Raw genomic sequence first — 17,266 nt, 5'->3', positions numbered from 1 at the left:
TCTTCAGGGTGTTTTACTTGGTTTAAATCCTGGCCTGTATCCAGACTCATAGGAAGACCTAGCTGTTCCTGCTCTACTCCAACATACCTTTGTGGACAAACTCAGCAGTCACACACACCTCAGCTCTCAAAGCAGAACCATATTTATTAGAATGAGGAAGAAAGCAGCACCTCTTCCTCACCCTTGGTCCCAGTCTATCCTAACTTTCATAACTAAATAACCAGTTGTCAGTGGAGACTGAAGCAGTGGTAGTAATTTTTCTCCACTACCCGTCTGTCAGTTTGTTGTGCTGTGGTGGCTTGCATGTTGCTATGATGCTGGAAGCTATACCATCAGTATTATGAACACGAGCAGGGTGACCCCTGGTGATCAGGTTTCAGTGAAGTTTCAAAACTAAGACTATGAAGAAAGACCTGGCGATCTGCTTCTGAAAACCTGATGAATTACAACAAGTATTGTCAATTATAGTGCTGGTGGATCAGCCCTTTATGTTGGAATCAAAAAAAAAAAACCAAACCCATTGCCATTGAGTTGATTCCAACTCATAGCAACCCTAAAGTACAGAGTAGAACTGCCCTTTTCCGAGGAATGCCTGGTGGATTCGAATTGCCAGCTTTTGGTGAGCAGCTGTAGCTCTTAACCACTACACCACTAGGGTTTCACTCAAAACACACAGTGGCCGCACCAATAGACTCCAGCACGTGGATGATAGTGAAGAGGGTTCAGGATCCGCAGTGTTTCGTTCTGTCGTGCATGGAGTTGCCGTGAGTCGGAGTCAGCTCAGTGACAGCTGACAACAACAACAGTAGTTTCTGTAGGATCACAGCTTAGCCATTGTTGAGTCCCTGGAAAAGATTCCTGTCTTGTGGACAAAACAAAGTGAAGTTTGGTTTTAGGGTGTTATCTAACCCTCTGGTGATGTAATTATTTTCTCCTTTGAATTTTTTATTGATACCGTGTGTTTTCATTAATGGGAGGCATGCTGATTAAAGGACAAATTCAGAACTTTTGTTATGAGTTATGGATTTTGATGCTGTTATCTGGGATCCCAGATGTCCCAGCAGACCCTGGACGTAGTAAATCCTACCAATGTGAGCCAATGATAAAATCATTAAAAAAAGTTTTTTTTAATTTAATTTCTTGAAAATTTTCAAACCATGAAGGCACCTGGCAATGACAATGCATGCATTTCGTTCTGGTCTCCTTCTTCTTAGCTTTTTTATTATTTTTCACCAAATTTTTCAAAACATGCTACAATGCATTCTTCCTTATTGCAAAAATAGTACTTACAGCCCAAATAAATAAAGCCAAGGGATTTTTTTATCTCAGGAAAATTACCACTACTAAGTATTCTTCATTATAACAAGAGCAGTACTAACAGCTAAGAAGCAGAAACAGCTGCCTGGAAAGCTGCCCAGCTGCTCACAGGGGTGCATTCCACCTGCTACACATGGAAGCAGCGATTGGGCCTTAATATTGAATGCAGAGTTAGGATAACTTATAGGAGTTCAAGGCTCTTGAAAAGTACCACTGCAGTGCATTATTCCTTATTTCAAAGGCATCATTTACTGTTCAGAAGCTAGAAAAGCAGGGAGCCAGTAGCACCTGGAGACAATGAACGGTGTTAGGGAGAAAATGGCCACTAGGACTGAATGAAGCCTGGGGATAGCTTCCTCTCACAATAAGTACGTTCTCACAAGAACACAGTAACTGGGAAACATAGTGAGGAGGCTTATCTCACAGAAATAAAGGCAAACTTGTCACAAGTTTAGAAAATTCACACATCCGGGGGCATTACCTAAGACAATGCTCAACCTACACAAACATGAGGCTCCAATTCAGGATTCTTGAGTTTCATACATTTCAAAAGGCTTCCATCTTGAGGCCGAATGCGTTAAAATTGGGCTACCTCCTTCCCAAAGAACTCCAGAGGCGTAAAAAGTGGCTGGGATACGTATGTCCCACAGATCACCAAAGGGCTAAATAAACAATAGTTTTCTAGGCCTTAGTCAATGACTAGAGCTTAGTAAATGTAGACTCCATTTTCCCTGTTTCTGTATTAGAACTCCAACTGCTTAATTTTCCATCTTGTTCAAGGGTCCTCTATCAACTTAGAGTCTCCACAGTTTCTTTATACCCACAGTATACTTTATATCTACAATAGAGTTGTCAGATTAAAAACACATGACACCCAATTAAGTTTAAATTTCAGAGAAATTCAAATATCACAGGGCATCTTGTACTTTTATTTGCTAAATCTGGCAACCCTCTTCTGTAGCTAACTTATTAGGAATGAGAGGACTATGGATAAACCATATTGTTTTGTGTAGCTTAGTTTAATAACACTGGAAGCTAAAACATTCTTGTGGTTAGTATCCATGGATGGCTGCAGTTTCCCCTCAGCCATTTATTTAAAACTATACATTCTCAACCAATTACATTCAGAATCTAAATCTAAACATATTTAGTATAATTATAATGGTTGCATTTCCCAGAGTAACGTAATCACTATAATCTCTTTCAAGAATTTCCTCCAATAATGTAGAATTAAGTGGCCCCATAAAGATGAATTTTCTTGAACATTAATGATTACACCCTTTCAGCACCAAAACTTTAAAATTCCTTAAAGATGACAGTCTTGGAAACCCAGCAGGGCAGTTCTACTCTGTCCTATAGGGTCGCTATGAGTCAGAATCGACTTGACGGCAGTGGGCTTTATGTACTTGAGGGTGACAGGTATGCTGAACCTGACTTCCTCTGGAAAATTCAGTTGTCATTATTAACGTCAGTTCCCTTGACCCTGAATACAGTAATAGACCCCAGCAGCTACTGCGGCTTATAGAACTATATTCCCTATCTGCAGACGGCCTCACTGCTGTGCTCTTGTCTGCATGCTGCTGTTCCCCGTCCTCTCCATACACCCTGGAAGACATACCTCGTCACTGCCAGTGGGTTTCCACTTCTGACTTGTAGCCTTAATTTAAAAACATTAATGAAGAGTTTTAGTGTTACCGACTTTGCAGTCAGCCTAAACTTGATTAGAATCCTGACTCTGATAATTATGTATGCCTCAGTTTCCTTATCTGCACAATGGGGCTGGTAATCAAATGACCTTGCAGAGAGGTGAGCATTAAATGAGATAATGTGTGAAAAGTGTTTAGCATGGCACCAGCTTGTACTAAGCGTAAGTGTTAATTATTGATTGATATGGAGAGTAGATCCTGTTATTCAGGTGTCTCAAGTGGCAAGTGTCGTGTGGGCCCAGAAGGAACATGGAAATATCCATAGTATAAGAGGCAAAACATAACTGCTGAACAGACGAATCCATAGGAGCTTTGCCAGTGTGTGAGTAAATGGCAGTGGCACCAGTGAGCCCACGCAAGGTGACATCTCTCTCTCTCACACACACACATGATAGAAGCAGAATTTCTATTTAGACAACAAAAAATGTAACAACAACAACAGAAGAAAAACCATACAACAACTGCACCATATTACATTTTGTGAACTAGTGTCTTCATCATCACATGTCCTTAGGTGCGATATCTGCCCTTAATTCCACTTGCCATGCTAAATAGCTGCCCTTTTAATGCTCTACCTGTTGTTGTCGAGTCGATCCTGACTGATAATCACCCTATAGGACAGAGTAGAACTGCTGCATAGAGTTTCCAAAGAGTGGCTGGTGGATTCAAACTGCTGACCTTTGGGTTAGCAGCTGACCTCTCAACCACTGTGTCACCAGGGCTCCTATGATGATGTAGGTTAACACAAGTATCAAATTCTTTGTGCCTGAAATCGTAATTCATTTATGCATGCCTCAGCCTCCAATTAAACCATGAGGTTAAGAAATGCTTTTTATTTAAGTCAGAAAAATGGCTCCTGAGGGGCACATACAGCCCCTTTAGTTAAAAAAGAAAGAAAACCAGTTGCTGTCGAGTCGATTCTGACTCATAGTGACCCTATAGGACAGAGTAGAACTGCCCCCATAAGGTTTCCAAGAGTGGTTGGTGGATTCCAACTGTCGGCCTTTCTGGTTAGCAGCCCAACTCTTAACCACTGTGTCACCAGGGCCCCTTCTTCTAGTTAGGGTGATCATATTTTCCAAACCCAAATCAGTAAGTATGACTGGATAAAGGTTTACAGTGTCACCCGGGCCCCTTCTTCTAGTCAGGATGATCATATTTTCCAAACCCAAATCAGTAACTATGACTGGATAAAAGTTTACAGGAGGGGTTTCCAAATTCATTTTGGGAAGTTCTAGGGAAAAGATTGACGCTGTCAAGGATTTCGTTTTACTTGGACGCACAATCAACAGCCATGGAAACAGCAGTCAAGAAATGAAAAGACGCATTGCAATAGGCAAATCTGCTGCAAAAAACTTCTTTAAAGTGTGGAAGAGCAAAGATGTCACCTTGAGGATTAAGGTGACCAAGACTCAAGCCACCGTGCTTGGCAAAGTACAGGGTCGGTGAAAAAGAGGAAGACCCTCAAGAAGATGGATTGGCACAGTGGCTGCAACAGTGGGCTCAAACATAACAACGATTGTGAGGATGGTGCAGGACCAGGCGGTGTTTTGTTCTTTTGCGCATAGGGTCGCTGAGTTGGAACCGACTTGACCACACCTGACAACAACAGGGTTTCAAGGCAGGACTGCTGATGGCATTACACGGAGACAGGGGTTGAATTGCCAAGTGGCCAGGGGCTTTAGACCTCCCTGTTCATCTGAATGAGAATAAATGGGCTTTTATTTGCTGTACATATTGGAATTTTTTTTAATCGAGATAGAGTTCATGTAACGTAAAATTCAACATTCAGTGTTTTTTAGTATATTCATAAGGTTGTGCGTCCTTCACCATTATCTAATTTTAAAACGTTTTCATCCACCCAAAAATAAATTCCGTGCCACTAGCAATCACTTCCATTTCCACTCCCTCCCCACCTCCTAGCCCTTGGCAATCACTAATCTACTTTCTGTTTCTATGAGATTTGCCTGTTCTGAACATTTCATATAAATAGATTCATGCAATATGTGGCCTTTTGTGTCTGGCTTCTTTCTCTTAGCATATTTTTAAGATTTATCCATGTTTTTGCATGTATCAGTACTTTTTTCCTTTTTATGGCTGAATAATTTTCAACTGTGTGGATATGCTACATTTTGTTTATCTGTTCTTCAGTTGATGGACATTGGCTTGTTGGCTTCTTGGCTGTTGTGACTGATGCCGTTATGAACATTCAAGTACAAGTTTTCTTGTGAATATATGTGTTCAGTTCTCTCAGAAACATACACGGGATTGGAATTGCTGAGTCATAAAACGCTGGTGGCATAGTGGTTAAGAGCTATGGCTGCTAACCAAAAGGTAGACAGTTTGAATCCAGCAGGAGCTTCTTAGAAACCCTATGGAACAGTTCTACTCTGGCCTATAGGGTTGCTATGAGTCAGAATCAACTTGTCAGCAATAGGTTGGGTTTTTTAATTGTAACTGTTTAACCTTCAGAGAAATTGTCAAACTGTTTGACACAGATATTGTACCATTTTATATTCACACCAACTGTATGGAGGTATATATTGAAATTCTAATTTATGGGTAAAAATAGAAAAGTATTTGAAATCAGGATGATCTAGTAATATCCCGACATGTTTATCAACTGCCTGGACTCATAGTTAGTACTTTTTACCGTGCTGATATCTGACTTCTTCATGAACATTCTATTTTCTCTAGTCAGACTGAAAATAGCACACAGTTCAAATTTCTTGGTTTAGCTAACACAGCCTACACTTTCTCCCTGCCCCAGCCCAGTCCTCTTCTTTCTACTTCTGTGAATGTTATTTGATTTTACTCATTCATCAAGGTTCAACTTAAACCTCCACTAGGGCTTTCTAACTAATCCAACTCCTGGTTAGGTATAGATATTCTTCTCTACTTAGTACCTAATATTGTTTTATGAGCATGGAAACGCTGTCTTCCTAATGCTGAGGATAACACCGTATGTAATACATTTATACATGTTGTTGTTGTTGTTAGATGCCATCAAGTCAGTTCCGACTCATAGTGACCCTGTGTACAACTGAACAAAACACTGGCTGGTCCTGCGCCATCCTCACAATGGTTGTTATGCTTGAGCCCATTGTTGCAGCCACTGTGTCAATCCATCTCATTGAGGGTCTTCGTCTTTCTCACTGACCCTCTCCTTTACCAAGCATGGTGTCCTTCTCCAGGGACTGATCCCTTCTGACGACATGTCCAAAGTATGTGAGACGTAGTCTCGCCATCCTTGTTTCTAAGGAGCATTCTCACTGTACTTCTTCTAAGATAGATTTATTCATTCTTTTGGCAGTCTATGATATATCCGATATTTTTCACCAACACCATAACATATAGATCATATATATATGTAGTTTTCCCAAGGTGTATATTCTAATATTTTGATCTTTGTATGCTCACATGCTTTGTATCATAATCAGATGATTGGTTAAAAAATGATTCTTGAGCAGTGAATGGGCATTAACATTTCTGGAGGGACTTTTAAGTGTTAGGTCCTAAACTAGGGCTTTTTCAGTTAATTCTTGTCATAATACAACAAACTGGCCATCGATGGTTTCTTATTCATCTGGGGAAATTGAGGCCTAGAGAGTTTTTTTCCCCTAAATTACAGAGGTGGTAGATGACAGCAGTAAGGCTTGAATTCAGATCTGACTGCACCATGCTGAAAATATTCACATTTTAAAGATTCCAGAAAACTATTTAGAAAAGCTCGTTAAGAGCGCCATGGACTCCTACTCATCTGGAGTAGTTTAAATGTGGGAGTTTCTGGAAGCAAGGGAAGGAACTACACAAGTCTTTAAGGCTGTCTGTAATTTTCAGAATCTGGTTTTAAAAGATAATGTTAAAACTCTTTTTCCTAAGCAGAAGCTAATTTTGAAAAAAGATCTAATGGATTTGGAATATTGACACAATTAAAACTATTCAAAAATTTATTTCCTTTACAAAATTTTTTTTAAAAATTAGATTAGTGTTTACAAAGATACAGCTAATACATGTATTATAAAATCTATGCACCAGCAGTTTTCAGTGACCAAAGATAGTTTTCCTATGTTGTTAAAAGTTATTTACACTGCTTTGCACATCACCTTTGGTTGATAATCATGACTCAAGAACATCTTGACATGTGAATACAACATATCAACATAATTTATATATTTACAATTTTGAAAGACCAAGGAAAGCACCCTGATACAGTAGAAACAGAACTGGGTTTGGAGAAGGGAGACTTGGGGTTTGTCTTCATACTGCTACAAACGTGTAGATTTAGGTAATTTCTTTCATCTCTCTGGAGCTCAATATCTTCAATTATAAAATTAGAGGGTTAGACCTGATTATCTGCAGAATCCTTCCAGTTTTAAAGTTAATGATCATCTCAGTGATGGAACCCCAAAGAACAAATACTATACACTAAAGAGATTTTTATCCATAAGGTTTTTATTGGCTAATTTAAAGGTCACTTGTTAGAAAAGGACATCATGTTTGGTAAAGCGGAGGGTCAGTAAAAATGAGGGAAACCCTCAATGAAGATGGATTGACATAATAGCCTCAACAATGGGTTCAAACACATCAAAGGTGGCGCAGGACTGGGCAACATTTCCTTCCATTATAGACGAGCTCACCATGAGTCAGAGTCGATTGGATGGTAACGACCAACAACAATGAAGAAGTTTTGGGAGCTCTGAGCTGCCTTTTAGAAAGTTAGCGATAGCCTTTAAATCAACCATAAACCAGAGGGCAGAGCTGAAATGTGTGAGCTGAAAAGCTTCTTGGTCTTAATTTTTGGGTGCGTGTCCAACACTTCAGGGTGGTTTCAATGGCTCTGAGTGTCCTAATGCCACACAGAGCTCACATCGCTGTAATCGTTATGAAACCTTCACAGATGTGCATGGCAAAGATTTTCCATGGAAGCTGGAAATATGAAACTATAAATGCCTTCCAGCTGGCGTGCCTAAATATCCTTTATCTCGTTGGAGACGTGTTCAGGTTAATTTCAGGTGATGACTGATAACTCATCCAAATGTTACTCAAGAGAATGTGGAGCAGTTTTTCTTTCCTGGTAATGAACCCAGATAAGAGGGTGATTATTGGGGGAAAAAAAAAGTAGCTAACGTTTCTTAATAGAAAAAAAATGATACCATTACAATAACCCAAACTAAATTGTATCATCTTTTAAAAACAGGAATAAGACCCAAGGTCAGGACATAAAAAGAATAAAGCCAATTACACACGTGAATGTGGCGTACATTCTGGTTAAGTTCTGAGAGAGTTAACACCTTTGTGCCCAGCTGGTTTAGGTCATGCCATTCACATCCTGCTGTTCACAAAAATGATGATAAAAAGTGCGCTTTATGCTACCACTCAGTGCCAGATAGAGACCATATGGTGACAAGGCAACATCAAATTAAAAAATAATAACAGTTATCTGGAGATTTAACATACTGTGATAGCTCAAGACACGCAACCTATTGCACGTTTCCTTAATTCCTTTAAATTCCTGTTCCAGCCCTGGCATTTCTACTGGCAGCATTTCAGCTCGATAACGTGAATGTGAGAGCAGGCAAAGAGCGTGATTACGGAATCACATACTCCAGAATTCAAGTTCTTTAAGTTGGATGATTTCCCCCTTTAAATGATAGCTACTCTCGTTATAGTAACAACAGAATTCCAGAAAGAAAAACACAAAGAGGGAAGACAAGCTATTCAGCTGCATGTGGAGAGAAGCACAAATAGTATGAAGTCATTTCTTAGAAGTGGGGATAAAAGTAATGGAATCATAGGATGTTAAAGCTACAAGGGGCCTCAGAGCTCTGTAGGGTCATGCCTTTATCTTACAGAAACTAAGGCAGAGCTGTGTGACGTGACTTCCCCAAGAGCACATGGGCACTACTGATACAAACCAGTGTAATTTCAGCCTGTAGGCTTCCATTCCAGTGTTTTAAAAGGTTGCGGGGGGAGGGGGAGGGGGACTAGATGGTATGTTGATGGAGCTAAAAATAATTCGATCTCAGAGAATTAATTATGATGGCTGATTGAGAAATTATTTTAGTGTGTAACAAGTAAGCAGACTCAGGAATACATGACTAAAAACAGTCAATTTCTACCAATGTCTGTGTATTTTGATTTAAATTGAATACTTCTTTAATATGATTTTATTTGTTAATTAAATTAGTTAATTGCCCTAACCAATTCATTCATCAACCTTTTGGGGGGCTTGGTGCAGGCATTCCTAGGAGATATTGCCGGTTCCACCACTGCAAAAAAGCGAGTATCACAATAAAGGGAGCCACATGAACTTTTTGATTTCCCAGTGCATATAAAAGTTGTGTTTACACTACATAGTAGTCTATTAAGTGTGCATAGTATTATGTGTAAAGAAACAATGTACAGATTTTAATTAAAAAATTAACAATGCACATTCCTTATTGCTGAAAAATGCCAACCATCATCTGAGCCTTCAGCCCGTCATAATCTTTTTGCCGGTGGAGGGTCTTGCCTTGATGTTGGTGGCTGCTCACTGATCAGGATGATCATTACTGAAGGTTGGGATGCCTACTGCAGTTTCTTAAAATAAGACCAATGAAGTTTACTGCATCCATTGACTCTTCCTTCACGAAAGATTTCTCTGCAGCATGCAATGCTATTTGATAGCATTTTACCCACAGTAGAACTTCTTTAAAAATTAGAGTCCGTCCTTTCAAATCCTGCTGCTGCTTTATCAGTGAAATTTATACAATATTCTAAATCCTTTGTTGTCATTTCAACAATGTTCACAGCATCTTCACCAGGAGTAGTTACCATCTCAGGAAATCACTTTCTGCTCGTCCATAAGAAGCAACTCCTCATCCATTGAAGTTTTAGCATGAGATTGCAGCAACTCAGTCACACCTTCAGGCCCCACTTGTAATTCTAGTTCCCTTGCTGTTTCCACCACATCTGCAGTGACTTCCTTCACTGACGTCTTGATGTCCTGAAAGTCATCCATGAGGGTTGGAATCAACTTCCTCCAAACTCCTGTTCATGTTGATATTTTGACCACCTCCCATGAATCATGACTGTTCATAATGGCATCTAGAATAGGAATCCTTTCCAGAAGGTTTTCAAGTGACTTTGTCCAGATATACCAGAGGAATCACTATCTATGGCAGCTATAGCCTTACGAAATGCATTTCTTAAATAATAAGACTTGAAAGTCGAAATTACTCCTTGATTCATGGATTCCGAATGGATGTTGTGTTAGCAGGCATGAAAACAACATTAATCTCCTTGTACATCCCCATTAGGGCTCTCGGGTGACCAAGTGCCTTGTCAATGAGCAGTGATATTTTGAGAGGAATCTTTTTTTTTTTCTTTCGTGAGCATCAGGTCTCAACAATGGACTTAAAATAGTCAGTAAACCATGTTGTAAACAGATGTGCTGTCATCCAGGCTTTGTTGTTTCATTTATAGAGCACAGGCAGAGCAGATTTAGCATAAGTCTTAAGGGCTGTAGGATTTTCCGAATGTTAAATGAGCATTGGCTTCAACTTAAAATCACCAGCTGCATTTGCCCCCAACAAGAGAGTCAGCCTGTCCTTTGAAGCTCGGAAGCCAGGCATTGACTTCTCCTCTCTAGCTATGAAAGTTCTAGATGGCATCTTCTTCCAATAAAAGGCTGTTTCACCTACATCGAAAAGCTGTTGTTTAGTGTAGCCGCCTTCGTCAGTTATCTTAGCTACATCTTCTAGATAACTCACTGCAGCTCCTATGTCAGCACTTGGTGCGTATGTTATGGAGACAGCTTCTTTCCTTAAACTTCATGAACTAACCTTTGCTAGCTTCCCCACCTCTCTCAGCCTTCACAGAATTGAAGAGAGTAAGGGCCTTGCTCTGAATTATGCTTTGGCTTAGAAGAATGTTGTGGCTGGTTTGATCTGTCCAGACCACTAAAACTTTCTCTATGTTAGCAATAAGGCTGTTTTGCTTTCTTATCATGCATATGGTCACTGGAGTAGCACTTTTAATTTCCTTCAAGAACTTTTCTTTGCATTCACAACTGAGCTAAATGTTTGGCTCAAGAGTTAGCTTTTGGCCTATCTCAGCTTTTGACATGCCTTCCTCACTAAGCTTAATCATTTCTAGCTTTTGATTTAAAGTGAGAAATGTGTGACTGTTCCTTGCACTTGGACACTTAAAAGTAATTGTAGGGTTATTAATTGCCCTAATTTCAATACTGTTGTGTCTCAGGGAATAGAGAGGCCCAAGAAGAGGGAGAAACATGGGGGAACAGCTGGTCAGTGGAGCAGTCAGAACACACATATTTATTGAATAAGTTTGCTGTCTTAGGGGCACAATTCGTGGCACCCCAAAACACTTACAATAGTAACATCAAAGATCACTGATCACAGATCACCATTACATATATAATAATAACGGAAAAATTTGAAATATTGCAAGAATTACCAAGGTGTGACAAGAGACATGAAGTGAGCACATGCTTTTGGAAAAATGGCACTGATAGACTTGCTTGACGCAGGGTTGCCACAAACCTTCAATTTGTAAAAAACACAATTATCTTTGAAGTGCAATAAAGTGAAACATAATAAAATGAGGTATGCCTGTACTGATTTCATAGTCGTGCTACAAATCTTCCTCCACACACAAACTAAAAATACTGTATTTCACAAGGTCTGATGAGTGATTTTTTTTTCCTATAAAATAGGCCTACATGATTTCAAAGGTCCTTTTCAGCAGATTATGAAGCAATGGACTCAGAATGAAAGGACTTATCGCATTTTCTCATTTTACAAAAAATTATTGGAGTTTTGTTGGCTCTCCAAGTGCTTTTTGAAACTGTGATCACCTGATTTTAAGGGAGCTCCAGATTTAGCTTTTCTGATTTAACAGAAATCACTGTACAGTGTTGGTTTAAATTACCTTTTAGTTAAAGATACTTTCATAATTCCGTTATACCTAGATATTTCAGAAAATCATTCTCAAGTTAAATGTTTAGAAATTTCTACGCTCTAGTCATAGAAACACAACCCATTGTAGTTTTTCTGCAAGTCACACTTAAATGGGTAAAAAAGATGCAATAGAGGCTATTTGCATTTGTGCAGAATTTTTCATACTTTTTAAAATGAGTGGCAACAATTTTAAAGAGCATTTCAAAGTAAAACAGTATTACCGAGATTGCATTAAATTTTTTTAATCTATGTTTCCATGTTTAATTTTCATATTTAAAGTTTCATAATTAAACTCCATGATTAAAACCAATCCCAAATATCAGAACATCAGGAAGATAGGTAATAAAAATGAGGCTACAAACCAACGGGAAACAGAACCTTTAGTTACAAAGCATGGTGAAAAAACCGAGCTGAGAAGCCTAAACTAAAAGTTAGAGCTAACTTAAATGGTTTATTGAAAAATATTTTTGTTATTCAATTTTTATTTGATTATAAACTATTCAAGGACTTCAAAGGATAAAATAAATGATTATAAAAGAAACAATATGAATTATGCTAAAAATTCATCATTAAATTCCAGAAAAAATCGTTACTCATTTCCGTTTTCTTTTCCAAGTCTTCTAGAGCATAGCACTACCACTCATCTGTCAGTTTGTTATACTGTAGTGGCTTGCATATTGCTGTGATGTTGGAAGCTATGCCTTCTGTTTTTCAAATGCCAACAGGATCACCTATGATGGACAAGTTTCAGCGGAGCTTCCAGACTGAGACAGGCTGGGAAAAAGGACCTGGCAGTTGACTTCTAAAGAAATGACCAATGAAGACTTGATGAGTAGCAGCAAAGCATTGTCTGATATAGTGCCGGAAGATGAGCCCCTCAGGTTAAAAGGCACTCAAAATATGATTGGGAAAGAGTTGCCTCCACAAAGTAGAGTTGACCTTATGATGCAGATGGAGTCAAGCTCTCAGGACCTTCGCCTGATGATGTGGCACGACTCAAAATACAAAGAAAGAGCTGCAAACACCCCATTAATAATTGGAACGTGAAATGCACAAAATATGAATCTAGGAAAATAGACAGTTGTGAAAACTGAAATGGAATGCTTAAGGATCTGTGTCCTAGGCATTACCGAGCTGGTACGGACTGGTATTGGCCATTTTGAAACAGATTATCATATGGTTTACTTCAACAGGAATGACAAATTGAAGAAGAGTGTTGCATTCATTGTCAAAAAGAACATTTCAAGATTTATCATGAAGTGCAATGCTGTCAGTGACAAGATAATATCCATATACCTACAAGGAAGACTTGTTAATGTGACTATTACTCAATTTTATGCACCAACCACTAAGGCCAAAGATGAAGAAGTTGAAGATTTTTACCAACTTCTGTAGTCTGAAATTGATCAAACATGCAATCAAGATGTGTTGGTAATTACTGGTGACTGGATTGTGAAAGGTGGAAACAAAGGAGAAGGATCTGTAGTTGGAAAATGCAGCCTTGGTGATAGAAACAATGCCGGAGACCACACGATAGAATTTTGCAAGATCAATGACCCATTCACTGGAAATCCCTGTTTTCAAGAACATAAACGGTGACTATACATGTGGACCTCACCAGATGGAATACACAGGAATCAAACTGACTACACATGTGGAAAGAGATGAGGGGGAAACTCAATGTCATCAGTCGGAACAAGGCCAGGGGCTGACTGAGAAATAGAGCATCAATTGCTCATATGCAAGTTCAAGTTGAAACTGCTGAAAATTAAAACAACTCCACGAAAGCCAAAGTGTGACTTTGAGTGTATCCCACATCAAGACCACCTCATTCTTTTTTTTATTTTTTATTGTACTTTAAGTCAAAGTTTACACACATCAAGTCAGTCTCACACACAAAAACTTATATACACCTTGCTACATACTCCCAGTTGGTTTTCCCCTAATGAGACAGCCAGCTCCCTCCCTCCACTCTCTCTTTTAGTGTCCATTTCGCCAGCTTCTAATCCCCTCTACCCTCTCATCTCCCTTCCAGGCAGGAGGTGCCAACATTGTCTCAAGTGTCCGCATGATCGAAGAAGCTCATTCCTCACCAGCATCCCTCTCCAACCCATTGTCCAGTCCAATCCCTGTCTAAAGAGTTGGCTTTGGTAATGGTTCCCGTCCTGGACCAACAGAAGGTCTGGGGACCATGACCACCTGGGTTCTTCTAGTCTCAGAATTTGGGGTCTGCATCCCCCTGCTCTCCTGCTCCCTCAGGGGTTCTCTGTTGTGTTCCCTGTCAGGGCAGTCATCGGTTGTAGCCGGGCACCATCTAGCTCTTCTGGTCTCAGGCTGATGTAGTCTCTGGTTTATGTGGCCCTTTTGTCTCTTGGGCTCATAATTACCTTGTGTCCTTGGTGTTCTTCATTCTCCTTTGGTCCAGGTGGGTTGAGACCATTGATGTATCTTAGATGGCTGCTTGCTAACATTTAAGACCCCAGACGCCACTACCCAAAGTGGGATGCAAAATGTTTTCTTAATAGAATTTATTATGCCAATTGACTTAGATGTCCCCCCAAAACCATGTTCCCCAAACTGCTGCCCTTGCTACACTGGCCTTCGAAGCATTCAGTTTATTCAGGAAACTTCTTTGCTTTTGGTTTAGTCCAGTTGTGCTGACCTCGCCTGTATTGTGTGTTGTCTTTCACGTCACCTAAAGTAGTTCTTATCTACTAATTAGTGACTAACCCTCTCCCACCCACCGTCCCTCCCCCTCTCGTAACCATCAAAGAATATTTTCTTCTCTGTTTAAACTATTTCTCGAGTTTTTATAATAGTGGTCTTATACAATATTTGTCCTTTTGCAGCTGACTAATTTCACTCAGCATAATGCCTTCCAGGTTCCTCCATGTTATGCAGTGTTTCACAGATTCATCACTGTTCTTTATTGATGCGTAGTGTTCCATTGTGTGAATATACCATCATTTATTTATCATTCATCCGTTGATGGACACCTTGGTTGCTTCCATCTTTTTGCTATTGTAAACAGTGCTGCAGTGAACATGGTCGTGCATATATCTGTTCATGTTAGAACTCCTATTTCTTTAGGATATATTCCAAAGAGTGGGATTGCTGGATTGTACAGTAGTTCTATTTCTAGCTTTTTAAGGAAGCACCAAATTAATTTCCAAAGTGGTTGTACCATTTTACATTCCCACCAGCAGTGTAGAAGTGTTCCAATCTCTCCAAAGCCTCTCCAACATTTATTATTTTGTGTTTTTTGGATTAATGCCAGCCTCGTTGGAGTGAGATGAAATCTCATTGTAGTTTTGATCTGCATTTCTCTAATGGCTAATGATCGTGAACATCTCCTCATATATCTGTTAGCTACCTGAATGTCTCCTTTAGTGAAGTGCCTGTTCATAGCTTTTGCCCATTTTTCAATTGGGTTGTTTGTCTTTTTGTAGTTGAGTTTTTACAGTATCATGTAGATTTTAGAGATCAGGTGCTGATCGGAAATGTCATAGCTAAAAGCTTTTTCCCAATCTGTAGGTAATCTTTTTACTCTTTTGGTGAAGTCTTTGGATGAGCATAGGTGTTTGAATTTTAGGAGCTCCCAGTTATCTTCTGCATTGTTAGTAATGTTTCATATACTGTTTATGCCATGTATTAGGGCTCCTAATGTTGTCCCTATTTTTTCTTCCATGATCTTTATCGTTTTAGATTTTATATTTAGGTCTTTGATCCATTTTGAGCTCGTTTTTGTACATGGGATGAAGTGTGGGCCTTGTTTAATTTTTTGTAGATGGATATCAAGTTATGCCAGCACCATTTGTTAAAAAGGCTGTCTTTTCCCCATTTAACTGTTTCGGGGCCTCTGTCAAATATTGATGGCTCATATGTGGATGGATTTATGTCTGGATTCTCAATTCTGTTCCATTGGTCTATGTATCTGTTGTTGTACCAGTACCAAGCTGTTCTGACTTCTGTGGTGGTATAATAGGTTCTAAAATCAGGTAGAGTAAGGCCTCCCACTTTGTTCTTCTTTTTCAGTAATGCTTTACTTATCTGGGACCTCTTTCCCTTCCAAAAGAAGTTGGTGATTTGTTTCTCCATCTCATTAAAAAATGTCGTTGGAATTTGGGTAGTAATTGCATTAAATGTATAGATCTCTTTTGGTAGAACAGACATTTTTATAATGTTAAATCTTCCTATCTATGAGCAAGGTATCTTTTTCCACTTATGTAGGTCTCTTTTGGTTACTTGCAGAAAAAAAAAAATTCCTTTGTATAAGTCTTTTACACCTCAGGTAAGATTTATTCCTAAGTATTTTATCTTCGTGGGGGCTACTGTAAATGGTATTGATTTGGTGGTTGCCACTTCGATGTTCTTTTTGTTGGTACAGAGGAATCCAACTGATTTTTGTATGTTTATCTTGTATCCCAGTACTCTGCTGAACACTTCTAATAGATTCAGTAGTTTTCTTGAGGATTTCTTAGGGTTTTCTGTGTGTAAGATCATGTCATCTGTAAATAGAGATACTTCTACTTCTTCCTTGCCAATCTGGTTGCCCTTTATTTCTTTATCTAGCCTAATTGCTCTGGTTGGGACATCCAGCACAATGTTGAATAAGAGTGGTGATAAAGGGCATCCTTGTCTAGTTTCCTATCTCAAGGGGAATGCTTTGAGGCTCCCTCCATTGAGGATGATGTTGGCTATTGGCTTTGTATAAACACCCTTTATTATGTTGAGGAATTTTCCTTCTATTTCTACTTTGCTGAGAGTTTTTATCATGAACGGGTGTTGAACTTTGTCAAATGCTCTTCTGCATCAATTGATAAAATCAAGTGATTCTTGTCTTTGGTTTTATTTATGTGATGGATTACATTGTTTTTCTAATGTTGAACCATCCCTGCATAGCGGGTATGAATCCCACTTGGTCATGGTGAATTATTTTTTTTTTTGATATTTTGTTGAATTCTATTGGCTAGAATTTTGTTGAGGATTTTTTTATCTAAGTTCACGAGAGATATAGGTCTGTAATTTTCTCTTTTTGTGGTGTCTTTACCTGGTTTTGGTATCAGGGATATGCTGGCTTCATAGAATGAGTTTGGGAGTATTCTGTCCTTTTCTATGCTCTGAAATACCTTTAGTAGTAGTGGTGTTAACTCTTCTCTGAAAGTTTGGTAGAACTCTGCAATGAAGCCGTCCAGGCCAGGGTTGTTTTTTTCTTGGGAGTTTTTTGATTACCTTTTCACTCTCTTCTTTTGTTATGGGTCTATTTAGTTGTTCTACCTC

Source organism: Loxodonta africana, chromosome 23, assembly GCF_030014295.1.
Source record: "Loxodonta africana isolate mLoxAfr1 chromosome 23, mLoxAfr1.hap2, whole genome shotgun sequence".
NCBI classification, from domain to species: domain Eukaryota; kingdom Metazoa; phylum Chordata; class Mammalia; order Proboscidea; family Elephantidae; genus Loxodonta; species Loxodonta africana.
The sequence above is the reverse complement of the archived record's forward strand: the minus strand, read 5'-3'. Positions refer to the sequence as shown.